The sequence below is a fragment of the Tursiops truncatus genome, chromosome 1, assembly GCF_011762595.2.
Source record: "Tursiops truncatus isolate mTurTru1 chromosome 1, mTurTru1.mat.Y, whole genome shotgun sequence".
Classification (NCBI taxonomy): domain Eukaryota; kingdom Metazoa; phylum Chordata; class Mammalia; order Artiodactyla; family Delphinidae; genus Tursiops; species Tursiops truncatus.
Genome location: NC_047034.1, coordinates 53,408,011 through 53,425,590, shown reverse-complemented (window position 1 = coordinate 53,425,590; position 17,580 = coordinate 53,408,011). Strand labels below are relative to the sequence as shown.

The 17,580-nt window shown below is 41.6% G+C and overlaps 1 pseudogene; it reads right to left on the bottom strand.

Annotated features, from left to right (window-relative positions):
• Window positions 1–16,075: 16,075 nt before the first annotated feature.
• LOC109547066 (small ribosomal subunit protein uS2 pseudogene) lies at window positions 16,076–16,964 on the bottom strand (annotated as a pseudogene).
• Window positions 16,965–17,580: the final 616 nt, after the last annotated feature.

Below are 17,580 nucleotides of genomic sequence, written 5' to 3'. Positions count from 1 at the left end.
ATAAATTAAAAAAAGTCTCAGAGCAAAGGTGAAATGAAACATGAATCTGGTTGTTTTTCAGAAGAAAGGACTAAATTGCTTTTAAAATGCCTATTATTCTGTGAGAACAAGTGGATTTAATTCCTGGTAGCCACATTTCTTTATTGGTCTGCCATCTGAGGCTCAGAGCCTCTGTGTGGTTTAGTCTCCTGGGTGCTTCTCTGAGCACTCGGAAATGTCCTTCTCAAACAGCTGCTTGGTCTTAATGCTCTAACTTAGAGTCCTCCTTTCTGCCTAATGGCTCTGCTTTTCGGCTTGGAGTCTACAAAGGTCCAGTCTTTTTCTCATGCACATTTTCAAGTCACCAAACGGAAGATCATCATATCCCAAAGGACTAAAAAAAAAAGGGTAAAATGAAGATTGAAAAAAATGGAATTTGGGAGCAAGAAATATATTAAAAGATTGTTCCATTATTTAAAAGTAGGTGAGATAATGTTAACATTTGTTGAGGATAATGCAGACCTGCCTAACTCTTATTTTCCTCCTTCTCTTTTAAAGAAAACAATTAACAAATTGAAAGATAGAATAAAGAATTAAAGACTGAGATGAATGAGTGAAAGCAAAAGGGCATCTGACTGCTTTAAATATACTCAAATCTTTAGACCAAGAGGAAGTAAATCATGAACCTGGAAAAGTATGCATATAGCTGCTACTAATGATCTTTGAGAAAAAAAAAAAGAAAGTCAAAGCAGAATACTGCCAATCACTTCAGGGAGGCAAACATTTTAACTTTTATAATGGAAAAGATAAACATCAGAAATTACAAATGGGAGACTTTGAAGTTGACTCACACAATTTTCTACGCTGGTTCTGTCCATGCCCATGTTCAAGACTTGGCAGGTAAGTGGTGCCCTAACCCCATGCCAGCCCCCGGAATTCTTGAACCTCAGCCCAATATCAGAGTCTCTTGGCTTCCATTTGCCATTGAGAGGAGATAGGACTGCAAACAAATAGCTTTAGGAACTTAGAAAAGTATGCTATTTTCACTGGGAACCAGTAGAAATGCACTAGCAGCAAGTCATACCAAAGCAACTTCTTTTACTTTCTGAGGGTTTACTTGTGTTGAGAGTATCATATTTCACCAAGATACCAGGAATTGTGGAATTGGAGAGCTGGTAGGGATCTCAGAGATCACTTAGTTCAAATTACTCATTTGTAAGTGAAAAAGGAAGACCAGAAAGAATGACTATATTGCCTAATGTCACACAGTAAGTTTATGGCAGATAGAGCTTGGAATAAACTCAAGTTTCCTAGTCTGAGTTCTTTGTAGAACATCAGGTTCTTCTCATGATATCTTTGTAGACAAGAAGAAGTAAGGACTGAATGAAGCATAGTTAGGTGGGTTTATAGTTGGTGCAATAGCCACACTCCAAAAATGTTTAAGAGATTTGTGTCATTTGAAAAGAAATCTATAATGGTATACTTCAGGTTTCTGGCTCTGTCACTGTCACTTTTAATATTTTAATAATTGAATTGGAGACGAAGGCACAGAAAGCCTCTTACTAAATTTTCAGATGACAAAGCTGGGAGGCATAGCTAATACACTGGATGATAGAATCAAGATTCAAAAGGCTTTTGACAGACTGGAACAATGAGCTGAAAGTAATAAGATGAACTTTAGTAGAAGTAGGAGAAAAATACTACGATTAATTAAAAAAAATCAACTGCTTCTATTCAAGATGGGGTGGTTTGTAGATTTAGCTGAATGTAAGTGCAATGTAGGCCAACAGTGTCATTTGGCTGCCAAAAGAATGTACTGCAATCTCACGCTCTCTTAGAAGCATTCTTGTGTTCTGATCAAGGGAGGGGGTTATTCCCTGCACAGACCACGTGTGGAAGACGAACTGAACTTCAGCACCACATTTTATTTTATTTTATTTTATTTAACATCTTTATTGGAGTATAATTGCTTTACAATGGTGTGGTAGTTTCTGCTGTATCACAAAGTGAATCAGCTATACGTATACATATATCTCCATATCCCCTCCCTTTTGAACCTCCCTCCCACCCTCCCTATCCCACCCCTCTAGGTGGTCACAAAGCACCGAGCTGATCTCCCTGTGCTATTCAGCTGCTTCCCACTAGCTATCTATTTTACATTTGGTAGTGTATATATGTCCATGCCACTCTCTCACTTTGTCCCAGTTTACCCTTCCCCCTCCCCGTGTCCTCAAGTCCATTCTCTGCGTCCGCATCTTTATTCCTGTTCTGCTCCTAGGTTCTTCAGAACCATTTTTTTTTTTAAGATTCTATATATATGTGTTAGCATACGGTACTTGTTTTTCTCTTTCAGACTTACTTCACTCTGTATGACACACTCTAGGTCCATCCACCTCACTACAAATAACTCAATTTCGTTTCTTTTTATGGCTGAGTAATATTCCATTGTATGTATGTGCCACATCTTCTTTATCGATTCATCTGTCGATGGACACTTAGGTTGCTTCCATGTCCTGGCTATTGTAAATAGTGCTGCAGTGAACATTGGGGTGCATCTGTCTTTTTGAATTATGGTTTTCTCAGGGTATATGCCCAGTAGTGGGATTGCTGGGTCATATGGTAGTTCTATTTTTAGTTTTTTAAGAAACCTCCATCCTGTTCTCTATAGTGGCTGTATCAATTTACATTCCCACCAACAGTAGCACCACATTCTAACAAAAATATTGACAACTGTAGCGCTTTAGAGGAGAGTGACAGGATTATGAAGAATCTGTTGTGAAGAAAACTAGATATATTTATTCTGAAAAGGAAAAGACTTACAGATAATTTGTTAATGATAGCTATCTTTAAAATTGTTCATTTTTTTAATGTTCAATTTATCATTCATTCAATAAAGTTTTATTCAGAACCCTATACTAAGTGCCAGGGATACAGAGGTAAATAAGATAAGATCTCTGCCCTTAAGAACCGCATAGTCTAACGCTGTGTTTCTAAAAGCAGGATCATTGGACAACCTGGGTATCTGTCAAACAGTGTAGCATACTAGGCTTCACATCAGATCTACTGAATCAGCCTAAGGGGTGAGGTCTGGAAAGCTACATTTTTTAGGATCACACATATTAGCAACATAATTGGATAAACATTGTTGTGGAGTTTTGTCTAATGTGCTTAGGAAGCATATGGGAAGGAGAATCAGAGTCTGTTTGATTGTCTGCCATGTATCAATAGTATAGGGAACACAGATAGTTCTGGTTGTTGTAGAGGGCAGAATTAGCACAAGTGAGGAGTAGAAATTAAATGGGATCAGTTTTCAACTCAGAACAGTGAAGAACTTTCTAACAATAGGGGTTTCAGTAACAGAATAGGTTTCCTATTGAACAGCGCACTTCTTATCCTGGAGATGATCAAAAAGAGCCTTGACAAGAAACTGTCCTGGGATTTGGGGAAGAATGTTCATGCCTCTCATTCTACGACCCATGTTAGCACAAAGAGGGACATTTCTACCAATGCTTCTATCCCCTTTCTCTCAACTTGCTCACTTCTCCTCATGGGAGAGACTGGTCTGTTTTGTTAGAGTCTGGGGTATTTTTGAGGCCATGCTTTGCTATGGGCAGGTCATCATATAAAGCTTTTTTAAAGAGGCTGGTGAGGACTGTATGAGTCAGACATGCAGGCTCTTTATCCAGATGGGTGTGGGTCTCCAGGGTCTGCTCTGTGGGACCCCATGGCACAAATGTGTAGGCGCCAAGGTATATATTGAAGATGGAAAATAGGGGCCCCATTTAGCATCTGGTATAAACTGTATTCTCCAGCACAGTTATTAGAACACCTGCTTTGAGGATCACTGAATGCTTTCCAGGCCATTAAGAAGCTGATATTTGGATCTCTGTTTGGTTAAAAGTTCCATTATCAGACAGAGTTCTGAGGTGGAGAGCAGGCCCATGTTCTGAGTAGTAGGCCCATGAATCCATACATATTTGTTTTTCATTGAGTGATGTAAGGAAACTAGCAGTTGGGCTCTCTTGGTACTCAGACATCTAGTCTCTAGAGGTAGAAGGTTGGACTAAATGACTCTGTTAACCTTTCAGAGTCTTAATGGAGCCTGGATGCTTTAAGTCCCCATTCATTTACAGAATCTGGCTGATATTATTTGAACAATTTGTCCTTAGGTCTGGTGATCAATAATACCCATCTATCAAATGGTTGGATCTCATATTTCCTATGGCTTTAGGAATCCTCAGAAAGATGGTGTGGTCTCTCATGTAATTTAGGCTGTGCCCTTCATTTATGTAAACAAATTGTGGTGCATGTGTGGTATGCTGCCCAGGTCCTTCCTTGAGGACTGAAACACTCATTCCTCAAGTTGTTGAGAGTTGGAAACTTATGGCTTGTAGTGGAGTCCCTCACCAGAGACTGTCCTCTGATGAATGTCTCCTCACCCAAGGTGATGCTTCCTTCCTGGAGGCAACCCACATGGTTGATACAGAGGTATAAAGGCCCACGATTTGCCCCAATTTGAGATCACTCTGTAGAGCCATCCCAGTTCCAAATCTCCCCATGGGATCAACTGAGGATTTTTTTTTAAAGCTTATTTATTTATTTATTTATTTATTTATTTATGTCACACTATGCTGGCATGTGGGATCTTAGTTCCCTGACCAGGGATTGAAGCCATGCCCCCTGCATTGGGAGCATGGAGTCTTAACCACTGGACCACCAGGGAAGTCCCAGGATCAGCTGAGGATTTTGTTGTGACCCACCACAAACCAATTTTTCTATCTGTTCAGTGTTGCTTCCATCTGTTCCCATAGGTACAGTCCCAAGAGGACTCCACAGCAAAGGTCCTGCATATGACTTGCTGTCTCAGAAGTCTTCTTCATCCTAGAGAACCCAAACTGCAACGTGAATACTTGCTGTCTTAATTTAGGTATCAAGCAAGTGCTAAGTGTACGGAATATGGCAGTGAGAAAAGAGCCTACAATTCAGTAGTTCATCTATTCCAGTTACTGTGCTTCCCCGATCTAGGCTATGACTTGGTTAAAATATATTGCTGCCTGCACAGGTCAACCTTGCTGCGGATATTCACAGGGTCCTGCTGCTGCACCTCTCTTAGCCCCTGTACTTTTGGGCATGTCTCATCACTGCCTATGGCTGTGCCACTAGTCACCTTGATGCTACTGGCTTGGCTCTGCCATGCTAGCTATGCTAGACCCTGTTGATAACCTGTTCTCAACCTCTACTTCCCTCGATATGTCTGTTCTTTTCACTGCTGTCTGATTGAAGCTTATCTCCATCTTTGCCCATATTTGTTCTCTGAATCTTTCGCTTGTGAGGAAACCTGTTCCCCTTCTTGTGTCTTTCTCCTTTATGGGGGTCTTTCCCTAGTGGTAAAAGCTTTTATTTTCATCATCCAGCCCTCTGTGGAGGTCATTTTCTTGTCAGAAACGCAGACGCCTTTGAGTGATTGATTTTTTTGTATATTTGTTTTCATGCACTTCTCTTCTGCCTTGGATATATAGACATCCCAGGGGGCTGGTTAGGGTTAGATGGAGAGTGTTTTAAGAATAGCCTCATATTGTACCCAGAATAACAGTTCCCTTTTCTACACTCAGGCCCTGATACTAAGTCTCTCCCTCCTGAGACTCCTCCCTACTTATGGTAACTTTTCCTTCAGTGGCCTGCTTGTTGCTGTTTGGAGCATAGCTTCCCTTGGGACCTCCCCAATCTATCAGAAATGTCTGTATTTGTCTAGACCTCAATTATGAACACAGTTCAAGTTCTTTCCCATGGGGGTCCTAGGCCCATACCAGTAAAAGGATGCAGCTAGATTCTTATCTAAGTGTCCACAAACATTCCGTGACAGTTACCCTTAATAGCCTGGTGCACATAGATGACCTCTGGACAGGAGGGCGCCTAGTTCCACATGCTAGCATATCTGAATCTCAGCCAGAGTGCATTGCTACATACAACTTTGGGATCCCATGAAGTGATAATGTGTGATAGGAAGAAACTGGACCTGGATTCAGGAGATCTGGAGTCTTGTTAGTGCCACAAACTCATTGCTTTTTAGCTCTTTTAGTCTCAGTTTCCACAATCAAAAATGAAGGAGTTAGACTAGATCATGTCTAATAAGTCTTTCAGTTCTATCGCTTTATGATTTTTTTCTGGCCACTTGTGTCATCTTTCCACTCTTTATTACCATGACTTTAATTGGCTCTGGCGTGAACTCTCTGAGGGATGACATTTTCAAAACAGTTTGCTGCTGGAATGCAGATGATACTTTTCCAGGGTTGACACATATGCATTTCTTTGTGTGACCTCTGAAACCCAGCACAGAATTTTCCATCACAGTCTGCCTGGAGAGGCCTAGAGAGGCCCATCCAGGATAGCTCCTTTGTAACAGATTTTTGGATAGAAAGCATTAGGTTCACCTTGTGCCCAGATAATATTGAAGGCTGGAAGGAAATCAGTTGGTTGGAGATTTTTTTTAAATGTATTTACTCCCCTAATATGAAATCCTTGAATTCAGCATACAACAAAAAGCAAAGGGTAATAACGAGTGCATTATACATGCATATAACAAGAAATTCAACAATTAGAATGTCTGTAAACCAGTTCTACAGGATCAAATGCTGTCAGTACATAATGTGAATGTTTTAACATAGGGTGTAAAGCCCAAAGACAGAATCACAAGGCTAAAAACAACTGTATGAAGATATCTACGTTTCCTTTTCTGAAGTGTAGATGAGCCTGAATTAAGCCATCTTCAGTGAAAGATTATCAGTGTTACACCTAATCAAAAACCAACAGAGAATCTACAGCCCTCAGGAGGAAGCACTTTCTCTTTCTCTTCACAGTAATTCAATGTCTAGACAGCCTTCCTGTTACCACTGTCTCCATTCAGGGGAGGTATTAGGCAGGTAACCAGTACAGAGACACTTACAAAGTCAGCCTTCTTCTCCCGTCTCTGTCATCCATGGTCTTACCAATTCTTTCTTTAAAAGGCCACCCTAATCTGTTCTCTATCTTTGTCACACCTAACCTGCTTTGGTTTAGGCCCTCGTCATTTCTAATCTGGATTACTGTAATTGTCTCTTCACTCAGTAAACTCCAGTTCCATGACAAAAGTAGAAACATGGGACCCCAATGCAAGATTGATATTCCCAGCCACTATAAAATTTCACATTCTCTTGTAAGCATGGGAGGTAAGATTGACCAGCAATGGTCTGGCAGGCATGTATAAGGGAATTGGAGAGGGATGGAAATATTTATACAATGTTGGGCACATCTGTACCAAAGACTTGAAGAAAGATACCTTGGTACCATGAATGATATAGTTTCTGTATTCCTGGGCACTTGTATGGACTTAAGGGAAGGTGTGAAGTTAACTGGGTTCTGATCAGAGGTTATGACTCATCCTGTTTTTTTCCTACACTACCCAGGCGCTACTACTTCCTTTTCCTATCTATTTTTCAGGATTTTGTTTTGGCCCTGGGATTGAGCTCACACAGTCCTGCCATACTTTTCTACGTTAGATGCATTAGCTTAGTTTTTCTACCACTTCAGTCTCATACTCCTTTAGTCCATCCTTTACATTACTGCTAAAGTCATTTTTTTCTAAAATGCAAATCTTTTCATGTATTCTCCCACTCATCGTCCTTCATTGGTTCCCCACTGTCTTCAAGGTACCATCCAATCTTCTTGTTGAATAAACATGGCCTTTTATTATCTAGCTGTTGCTTACCACTCCTGCTTTTCCTTCCTTATGCCTTCTTGCTCTTGTGTATGCTCTCATCTCAGTCTTGTATACCTGTTTACCTCCTGGGACTTGGCTGATTCCAGCTCATCCCAAGAGTCTCCAGTACTGGAAAGTCAGTTCTAATCTCCCTTCATACTTTTAATTATGCTGATCTCAGTGAGGTTCCATTCTTTACTCCTGTGAGTTCCCACAGAATCCTGAACTTGTTTCTATCATAATAGTCATCACACAGTATTACAATTATTTGTTTCTTGTTTATCCCTGGCCTGGTTGGAAGCTTCTTGAGGCCTAGATCTTTGTTTCATTTTTATATCTTCTGCTGTAGCAGGAGATTGGCCCATAGTGGATGATCAGTAAGTGTGGGTTGGATAAATGAGGTTGAAGACCTTCCTAAGAGGGTTATCTACAGAAGGTTTTTTTTTTTTAACGAGTACAAGGTTTAACTAGACAACCTCTAAAGTTCTTTCTAGCTCTTAGATACATGATTTTATGCTATATTGGGGACCTTGAGATAAAATGCTCAGAAAGTAGGGCTTCCCTGGTGGCGCAGTGGTTGAGAGTCCACCTGCTGATGCAGGGGACATGGGTTTGTGCCCCGGTCCGGGAGGATCCGGAGCGGCTGGGCCCGTGAGCCTTGGCCGCCGAGCCTGCGCATCCGGAGGCTGTGCTCCTCAACGGGAGAGGCCACAACAGTGAGAGGCCCGCATACCGAAAAAAAAAAAAAAAAAATTCTCAGAAAGTAGCTACTTCTACATAACACACATTTTTCTTGTTAGGGTATTTAATTTGGTGATTTTGGTCTTTTACATGGGTCAGTTCACAGCATGAATCCTCTTTTCAAAAGGTTCTTCTAAGTCAGTCATTTAACTGACAGAAATAATTTTCATTATCTTTGTTCAAACAATTTGATTAGATGTATTACTCAGTGATTTTATTCTTTATCTCTAAGATCCTATCAATGTACCTACAGTGTCAAAGAGTTTGGTAGGGAACAGGAATTAGGTGTGGGTTGAAAAGACATAGGCAGACATAGTCCTAAGAGTAGACCAGATCATCTAAGGGTCAAGGTTCAAGAGGCAGAATTCAGATGAGCAGTCTGACAGTGTCACAGACATGTTGTCACAACCTGGCAGTGGAATAAACCTGGGCAGAGGAACAGAAATCAAGAGAGCACAGAACCCTCAGTATAGAGCAATACAGGACCAATAGCCTAAAGTCTTAGCAGGTAGAGATAGAGGAAGAGCTGGGAAAGGGTCAGGGACAAGAAGGAAGACCAAAGCAGGAGCGAAAACAGATTCAAAGAACAAAACCTTGACTCTGAGGTAGAATCTGACCCGGTCAGAAGATTCTTGATGCTCTTAGTATAGCAGAAATGAACATCAGCTTTGCTGGAAGTAATCTGAGGTTAGCAAATAGGAGCAGAAATTGACTATCGGAGTCCTGTGGCATTTCTTATGGTACTTGTTTTATAGTCTCTTATAAGCATATCTACTGTCTCTTGTTACACAGTGAACTCCTTGTGAACGACAACCACTGTTTTCTCTCTATTACACTGAGTGTAGTACTTTGCATATACCTGGTGCTCAGTAGTATGTAATGAATTAAGTTACAGCAGTTAGGAATTACATTATTAATGCTCCCTGGAGAATACTGAGTGGCTCTAGTGATTCCCAGAATGTTCATTTAAGCCATCTGTAGATTCAGTTGTTTTTAATGCCAGTCACTGATTTTTTTTTCTGGGTAATTGAATATTTAAGGTCTGTGTGACCCTGGAAAATAAGTAATGCTCTTAGGAGATGTATTGAGATCTCTAATGAGTCAAAAAAAAAAAGAGTAAGTTTTCTTGGGACAAGATCCCTGTCAGAGTGCCTCCCTATTGAGTGAGAATATCAGATTGTTTGCTCATAAAAGGATCAACAGCTGACACCAGTGAAATAAGTTTAAGATTCAAATTTATCTCAATGTCTCATAATTAAAAAAGAATGGTGTTGAAAACTCTGTAAAATTTAGAAACTCAATATGGTGAATCAGTTTCTGCTTTCTTGATAAAGTATCCTTCTGCTTTTAGGACTGTACACCTCTGCAGCCAGAACGATATTCTAGAAGGAACAACCACTTAGAAACACTGAGCTTTCAGAATCTTATGTAATACACACTTATGATACAATATCAAATTTAACCCCGACAAATGAGTACTGGAGCCTCATAAGGAATGGCTCACATCTTCTGATTTTTTTCTGAATCTATTTCTATACCAACTGGAGTCAAAACATCCTTCTACTTGCTTGGCCTTCCTAATTGTTTTCAGCTTCTTTTTCCTCCTTGCTAAATGATGAAAATAATCCAACTTTATAGTTTTCCAAGGTCAATACGGTGGCCCTATATAGAGAGTGAAAAGAATTCAGTTTTAATTCTGGGAGCTTGACACAAAATTGGTTTAATTTGATCTATTTGATTTTAGTTCTTTAATTTCCTCATAAAGGAAATTTAATTTTCACCTGCTGGATTTTGCTGATTACCCTTTGCCCTGTCTTGTGCTGGGCAAAATTCCAAGTAGATTTGGAGTCCAAAGTGTTGGATTGGGGTCTCAGTTTCACCGTTCATTAGCTACGTGAGTGTGGGTAATCACCAGAGGCTTAGTATTCTCACTTGTAAAATAAGAATAAAAACCTCTTGCCCTGGGTGGATTAGATGAAAGACTGTATGTCAAGGTATTCTGACAGCACCATGATCATTACCTAAATTTTTGCTTTATTTATTTATGAATGGAAACTCTCAAAAAGTTAGTTCCTCTACTGTCTTAACTTTTAACCTGAAATCCTTAAGGCAAAACTCAATCAATGTTAACCAAAGACAAATAGAAAATAAAAACCATCATCACCATCACCACCCTCAACATCACAGTACAAGGTATACAGGGATAAAAAAACATATCAGGCTAAGAGAAAGGCCCTCTACTGCTTGGAAGAACAAATAAGCCAGCAGTGCTTTTTGCTATGCAGAATCAATTCAGTAGAAAACTACCTACTTTGGTATGATTTGAGGGGTAGTAAAAACATTTCTGTCCTAAAATAGAATCCTGCTAATGACCTACAGTAGAAAGTGAAAAAAAACATGGGAAACTGGGCTAGTTTCACATACTTTGTGAGACTTCCAATTGTCTTAGGGATCTATGGGGTCTGGGGACAATGTCAGAGGTGACACTTAGGGTTTCAATGATTAGCAGCATTTTAAAAATGGGGTTTCAAATTTATATTCTCTGGGGTTTTTTTGTTTTTTGTTTTTTTTTGCATCTACATGGAGGAGGTGAAAGATGTAGGGGAACGCTACAAGAAGATAACAGAACTTTAGAAACTATGACCCCAAAACATTCTTCTCTACATGTTCCACTGATTAGTGATTGATTGTAGGTGGGTAATATGATATGATGGACAGTAATCTGGCCTGGGGTCAAGAGATCTGGGTTCCAGGCTTGTCTTTACTATTAAAAAATTTTGTTTTGCCTTTTAGTCCTTCATAACTCTGAGGCTCAGTTTCCATTCTTTTGAAGTAAAAGGGTTGAATAAATATCCTCTTAGTTTCTTCCTTTGGAAAACATTATTGAGCTCTTTTTTTAAAAAAAATTAATTTATTTATTTTTGGCTGAGTTGGGTCTTCATTGCTGTGTGCAGACTTTCTCTAGTTGCTGCGAGCGGGGGCTACTCTTCACTGCGGTGCGCGGGCTTCTCATTGCAGTGACTTCTCTTGTTGCAGAGTACGGGCTCTAGGCATGTGGGCTTCAGTAGTTGTGGCATGCAGGCCCAGTAGTTGTGGCACTCGGGCTCTAGAGTGCAGGCTCAGTAGTTGTGGTCCATGGGCTTAGTTGCTCCACGGCATGTGGAATCTCTCCAGACCAGGGATCGAACCCGTGTCCCCTGCATTGGCAGGTGGATTCTCAACCACTGTGCCACCAGGGAAGCCCCTGTTATTGAGCTCTTGTTTCTTGTTTAGTACTATGACACAAAATAAATAAGACACAGGCCCTACCCTCAAAGAGCTTACAGGCTAATAGGGCAGATAGAAGGGTAGACAAATATGTGTAGTAAAGGAATACTAATATTAAGCTAGATGTCTGTCTAGGTCTCTTCTAATTCTAATGTTTTATTATTTTTAAACTGTCTTATAAAATACCAAGGGTTAATTATTAGCAATTAGCAGCACAACTTTACTTTCTTGTAATTTTGTCAGGGATTCTGTTGTCCAGTGACCTTCCTATTCACTGAAAATCATTTTTGACAATATGTCACTGCCTGTTTTAGATATTTTTACGTAATACAATGAACTTCCTAACTTAAAAAGGGATGGGGCTTCCTTGGTGGCGCAGTGGTTGAGAGTCCGCCTGCCGATGCAGGAGACACGGGTTCGTGCCCTGGTCCGGGAAGATCCCACATGCCTCAGAGCGGCTAGGCCTGTGAGCCATGGCCGCTGAGCCTACACGTCCGGAGCCTGTGCTCCGCAACGGGAGAGGCCACAACAGTGAGAGGCCCGCGTACCGCAAAAAAAAAAAAAAAAAAAAAAAGGGATTATTTTAATGTACTTGACCCATATTATTCATACCATTATATGTCACCCCAGATTCACCAGGATACAACAATAAAAATAACAATAACAATTATTGCTAATGCCACTATTAATTATTCATGTTAGTGTCATCCACTAAAGTCATTCCAGAATTTCCCGGGTAGATTTAGGCAGTTTCTCTTCCATACTACCATCTCCTTACCTGTCTTCCTCTTCCTTCTTTCCTTCCTTCCATCTATGCTCACAGTGTTAGTACAATTCTTTATTATCTTATCTCCTCCACTAAAATGTAAACTCCTCCAGGGTACAGGCCTCTTACCTATGTGAATACCCTGGCACATCGCACAGTCTCTGGGCACAGTGTAGATATTCAATGCATGTTAGTTGAATGAAAGAATGAATTTGATTATCTTTACTATCGCTCTTTAGACAATGCAATGTTTTAAATCATAATTTCTTATTGGATATCCAGCCACATTCTGCCTTTAGGTACTTAGGCATTATTCCATTTGAGGACTTCTGGACATTATACATCTGTTTATGTTTAAAGAAAGGGACTTCAGTTGAATGTCATTTTACAGACTTTCAGACTGGCTTCTTCCTGTTTTTAAAGGGTTTCTTTCTCTTTTTTTTTTTTTTTTTTTTTTGTGGTACGCGGGCCTCTCGCTGTTGTGGTCTCTCCCGTTGCAGAGCACAGGCTCCAGACACGCAGGCTCAGCGGCCATCGCTCACGGGCCCAGCCGCTCCGCGGCACGTGGGATCCTCCCGGACCGGGGCACGAACCCGTGTCCCCTGCATCGGCAGGCAGACTCAACCACTGCACCACCAGGGAAGCCCGGGTTTCTTTCTCTTTTTTTTTTTTTTTTCGGTATGCGGGCCTCTCACTGCTGTGGCCTCTCGCGTTGCAGAGCACAGGCTCCGGATGCGCAGGCTCAGCGGCCATGGCTCACGGGCCCAGCCGCTCCGCAGCATGTGGGATCCTCCCAGACCGGGGCACGAACCCACGTCCCCTGCATCGGCAGGCGGACTCTCAACCACTGCGCCACCAGGGAAGCCCTCTTTCTCTTTTTGAAAGAACACACTGTCTCCATAACCTGAACCATCCACCCCCAATTCTCCTCTCCCCCACCCTCATGCCTACTTTCGCTGGCACACGTATGATGCAGCACCATTTTGGGGCAGAATTTTATAAAGAGGGGGGACACTGGATCCATTCAGGTGGTGGAGAGGTGAAAGAACAGCTCATGTGTTTCTTTGTTTTCTGTCATTTTTTCCTCTCCTCATTAAGGCCTGTAAAGACAGCCTGTGCGAAAGAATCTGAAGGCTAAATATGACACCATGGGATACCCAAGTAGTAGTGGAGTGGGGGGAGGGGTTGGATGTGAAGATGTGAGGAAAGAATTTGGATCCTGAACCAGCTTCAGCTCAGTTGCCAACTGATCAAATGTCCCTTTGGTTCCCTGAACTTATCCATGAAATTTGTATCTTGGAAAAACTGCATTTGAACTTGGCAGGACACAAGTTTTATGTTTATCAGAGTCGAGTTTTAAGTGTTTCGTGTTCTCTTTCCCCAAGTGCTCCATGTGTTCTGAATAATCCTACCTTCTCCCCAATCCACAGTAGTGAAGAAATGCTGCTCAGGGTATGGAAAGATCAAAAAATATTAGCTTCAGAACTTGTCTAAGTTTTTTTCCATTGGCCAGGGACAATGCCAGATTCCCCATCCATTCTGGCCATGGACAAGCCAGTAACATCCACATTAATCTAGACTATGTTGACTTCACCCTGTTCTGACAACATGTAATGTTATGTGTCTTGTTTAATCACACAACAGAAGGACACTTCTCACTGAGTCATTCACTCAACATATTCCAACTGCGGAACATTTGGTCATGCTTTTAATATTTATGGGTGCCATGAATGTACATGACAGGGAAATCACACTTGGAGGAAGAAAAAAAAGGTTGTGCTCTCAGGAGACTAGTGTGGAGGAATGTACTCTTTCAAGCAAGCAGAAAAGTTTGAGATCAACTCAGAAGAGTGAGCAGGCATATTCAAAATTCACCTTAGTGCAAGGTGTCATTGAGATTCATTTAATCATGCGAAAAATATTTATTAACTATCTACCTTTGTGGGCACTGTGCTAGGTGTTGGTGCATAAACTCTATGCCCTTACAGAGCTTAAGAAAAATATTGAACAAGTGACTATGAGTGTGAAGAGGGTCATAAAACAGATTATATAGAGACAGCATATGCGATATACAGAAGTATAAAACAAGAAGAGCTAACCTTCATCATGGGGTTGACACCTTCTTGGAAGTGATATTTTATTTATTTAAAAAATTCTAAGTGTTTATTGCCATGAATTTTCTCAAAGTGAACAGATGGGTGTAACTACACAGATGAAGAAGTAAAGCATCACCAGAACTCAAGAATCCCCCGTAATGTCCTCTCCCAGCCCCGACCTCCAATACCCAAAGGGAACTGGGATCCTATCACCAAATATTATTTTTCCTAATTTTTAGAGTTTTTATAAATGAATTTCTACAACATGTACTCTTTTGTGGTAGCTTCTTCCACTCAATGACAATCATTCATAGCTGTTGCATGTGACTGTAGTTCCCTGATTATCACTGTCATATGGTATTACATTGTATAAATACATAAGGATTTATCCATTCTACTTTTTTTAATTTTAATTTTTAATTTTTTTGGCCATGCCATGCAGCATGTGGGATCTTAGTTGCCCAACCAGGGATTGAACCCGTGCCCCTTGCATTAGAAACGCAGAGTCAACCACTGGACTGCCAGGGAAGTCCCTATCCATTCTACTTTTGATGGACATTTGGATCTTTCCCAGTTTTTGGTCATCATTGCTGCTGAGAACATTCTTTTATGTTTGGTGTGCATCTAGTTGCATTTCTTTTTTCTTTTCTTTTCTTTTTTTATTGAAGTACAGTTGTTTATAATGTTGTGTTAATTACTACTGTACAGAAAAGTGGTTCAGTTATACATATATATACATTCTTTTCTTAAAATACTCTTTTCCATTATGGTTTATCATAGGATATTGAATATAGTTCCCTGTGCTATACAATAGGACCTTGTTTATCCGTTCTATATATAAAAGCTTAATCTGCTAACCCCAACCTCCCACTTCATCCCTATCCCAACCCCCTCCCCCTTGGCAACCACCAGTCTGTTCTCTATGTCCGTGAGTCTGTTTCTGTTTTGTAGATAGGTTCACTTGTGTCATATTTTAGATTCCACTTATAAATGGTATCATATGGTATTTATCTTTCTCTTTCTGACTTACTTCACTTTGTATGATAATCTCTGGTTGCATCCATGTTGCTGTGAATGGCATTATTTCGTTCATTTTTATGGCTGAGTAGTATTCCATTGTATATATGTACCACATCTTCTTTGTCCATTCATCTGTGGACAGACATTTAGGTTGTTTCCATGTCTTGTCTATTGTGAATAGTGCTGCTATGAAATAGCGGTGCATGTATCTTTTTGAATTATAGTTTTGTCTGGATATTTGCCTAGGAGTGGGATTGCTTGATCATATTGGTAATTCTATTTTTAGTTTTCTGAGGAACTTCCATACTGTTTTCCACAGTGGCTGCACCAACTTACATTCCTACCAACAGTGTAGGAGGGTTCCCTTTTCTCTGCACCCTCTCCAGCATTTGTTATTTGTAGACTTTTTTTTTTTTTAAACTTTTTGTTTTCCGTCAACCTATTTCCATTTTAAGAGTGTGGAAGAACAGCTTAAGATGATTCACTGGTTGTTCCTACCCATTCAGTGGCCTGAGCAGTGGGAGCTGCAGACCAGTCTTCAGTGTCAGGCTGAGCACTCCAGTCTTCAGTGGGGAACGGCTGAATAGGCACAGAGGGCACCTGCACACATTCGGACCAGTCTGCCACCTCAGTTGAGAAGCAGTGAACTCAGGATCTGGAGCAGACCATTCACTCTGAAATTCCTCCTTGGTCACAGCTTTCTTGGCTGTCACCTGCTCTTCCTTTTCAATCTCTTCAGGATCTCTGTAGAAGCAGAGATCAGCCATGACCTCCCATGGTTGTTCACGGGAGATGGTGCCACGCATGTGCAGAACATCCTCGGCGAGCATTCACCACATCAGACCCACTGACTGGGCTCCCTTCTTGTTGCATGGGATGGCAATGTCCACATAATACAGAGGAGAGTCTGCGTTACACAAAGCAATAGTAGGCAGGTTAACGTAAGAGGCCTCTGTGAGAGGCTGGTGGTCAGCTCTGGGATCAGTAACCACCGGAAGTCTTGGCTCCCGGAAGGCTGCCTGGATCTGGTCAGTGAAGGTTCCAGGAGTGAAGTGGCTCACAATAGGAGTGGCTCCGGTGGCAGCAGTAAACTTCAGCACAGCTCGCTGGCCAGTATTCCTGGAGGATATGACACTGACATCAGCTGGGTTTTCAATGGCAATAATGGGACGAGCTGCCAACAGAAGCTTCTCCTAGGTTCTCTTCCTTTTGTACATGTACTATTCCATTTGGAAGTCAAGGTTGCTGCCACCTAAGTGGGTTCCTGCTGCAAGGAATTTGAAGACATCCTCCTCCTTCATCTGCAGGACATCAAGGGCTCCAGACATTGTGGAAGTTTCCCTTTAAGTTACGATGGGAGGGCTAGAGCTTCAAGATGGCAGAAGAGTAAGATGTGGAGATCACCTTCCTCCCCACAAATACATAAGAAATACATCTATATGTGGAACAATCCCTACAGAACACCTACTGAAAGCTGGCAGAAGACCTCAGACCTCCCAAAAGGCAAGAAACTCCCCACGTACCTGGGTAGGGCAAAAGAAAAAAGAAAAAACAGAGACAAAAGAATGGGGACGGGTCCTGCACCAGTGGGAGGGAGCTGTGAAGGAGGAAAAGTTTCCACACAGTAGGAAGCCCCTTCGCGGGCGGCGGAGACTGTGGGTGGCGAAGGGGGGAAGCTTCAGAGCCACGGAGGGGAGAGCAGCAACAGGGGTGCAGAGGGCAAAGCAGAGAGAGTCCTGCAGGGAGGATCGGTGCCTGCAAGCTCTCACCAGCCCGAGAGGCTTGTCTGCTCACCCGCCGCGACGGGTGGGAGCTGGGATCTGAGGCTCCAGCTTTGGAGGTTAGATCCCAGGGAGAGGACTGGGGTTGGCTGCGTGAACACAGCCTGAAGGGGGCTAGTGCACCACAGCTAGCTGCGAGTGTGTCCAGGAAAAGGTCTGGAGCTGCCAAAGAGGCGAGAAACTTTTTCTTCCCTC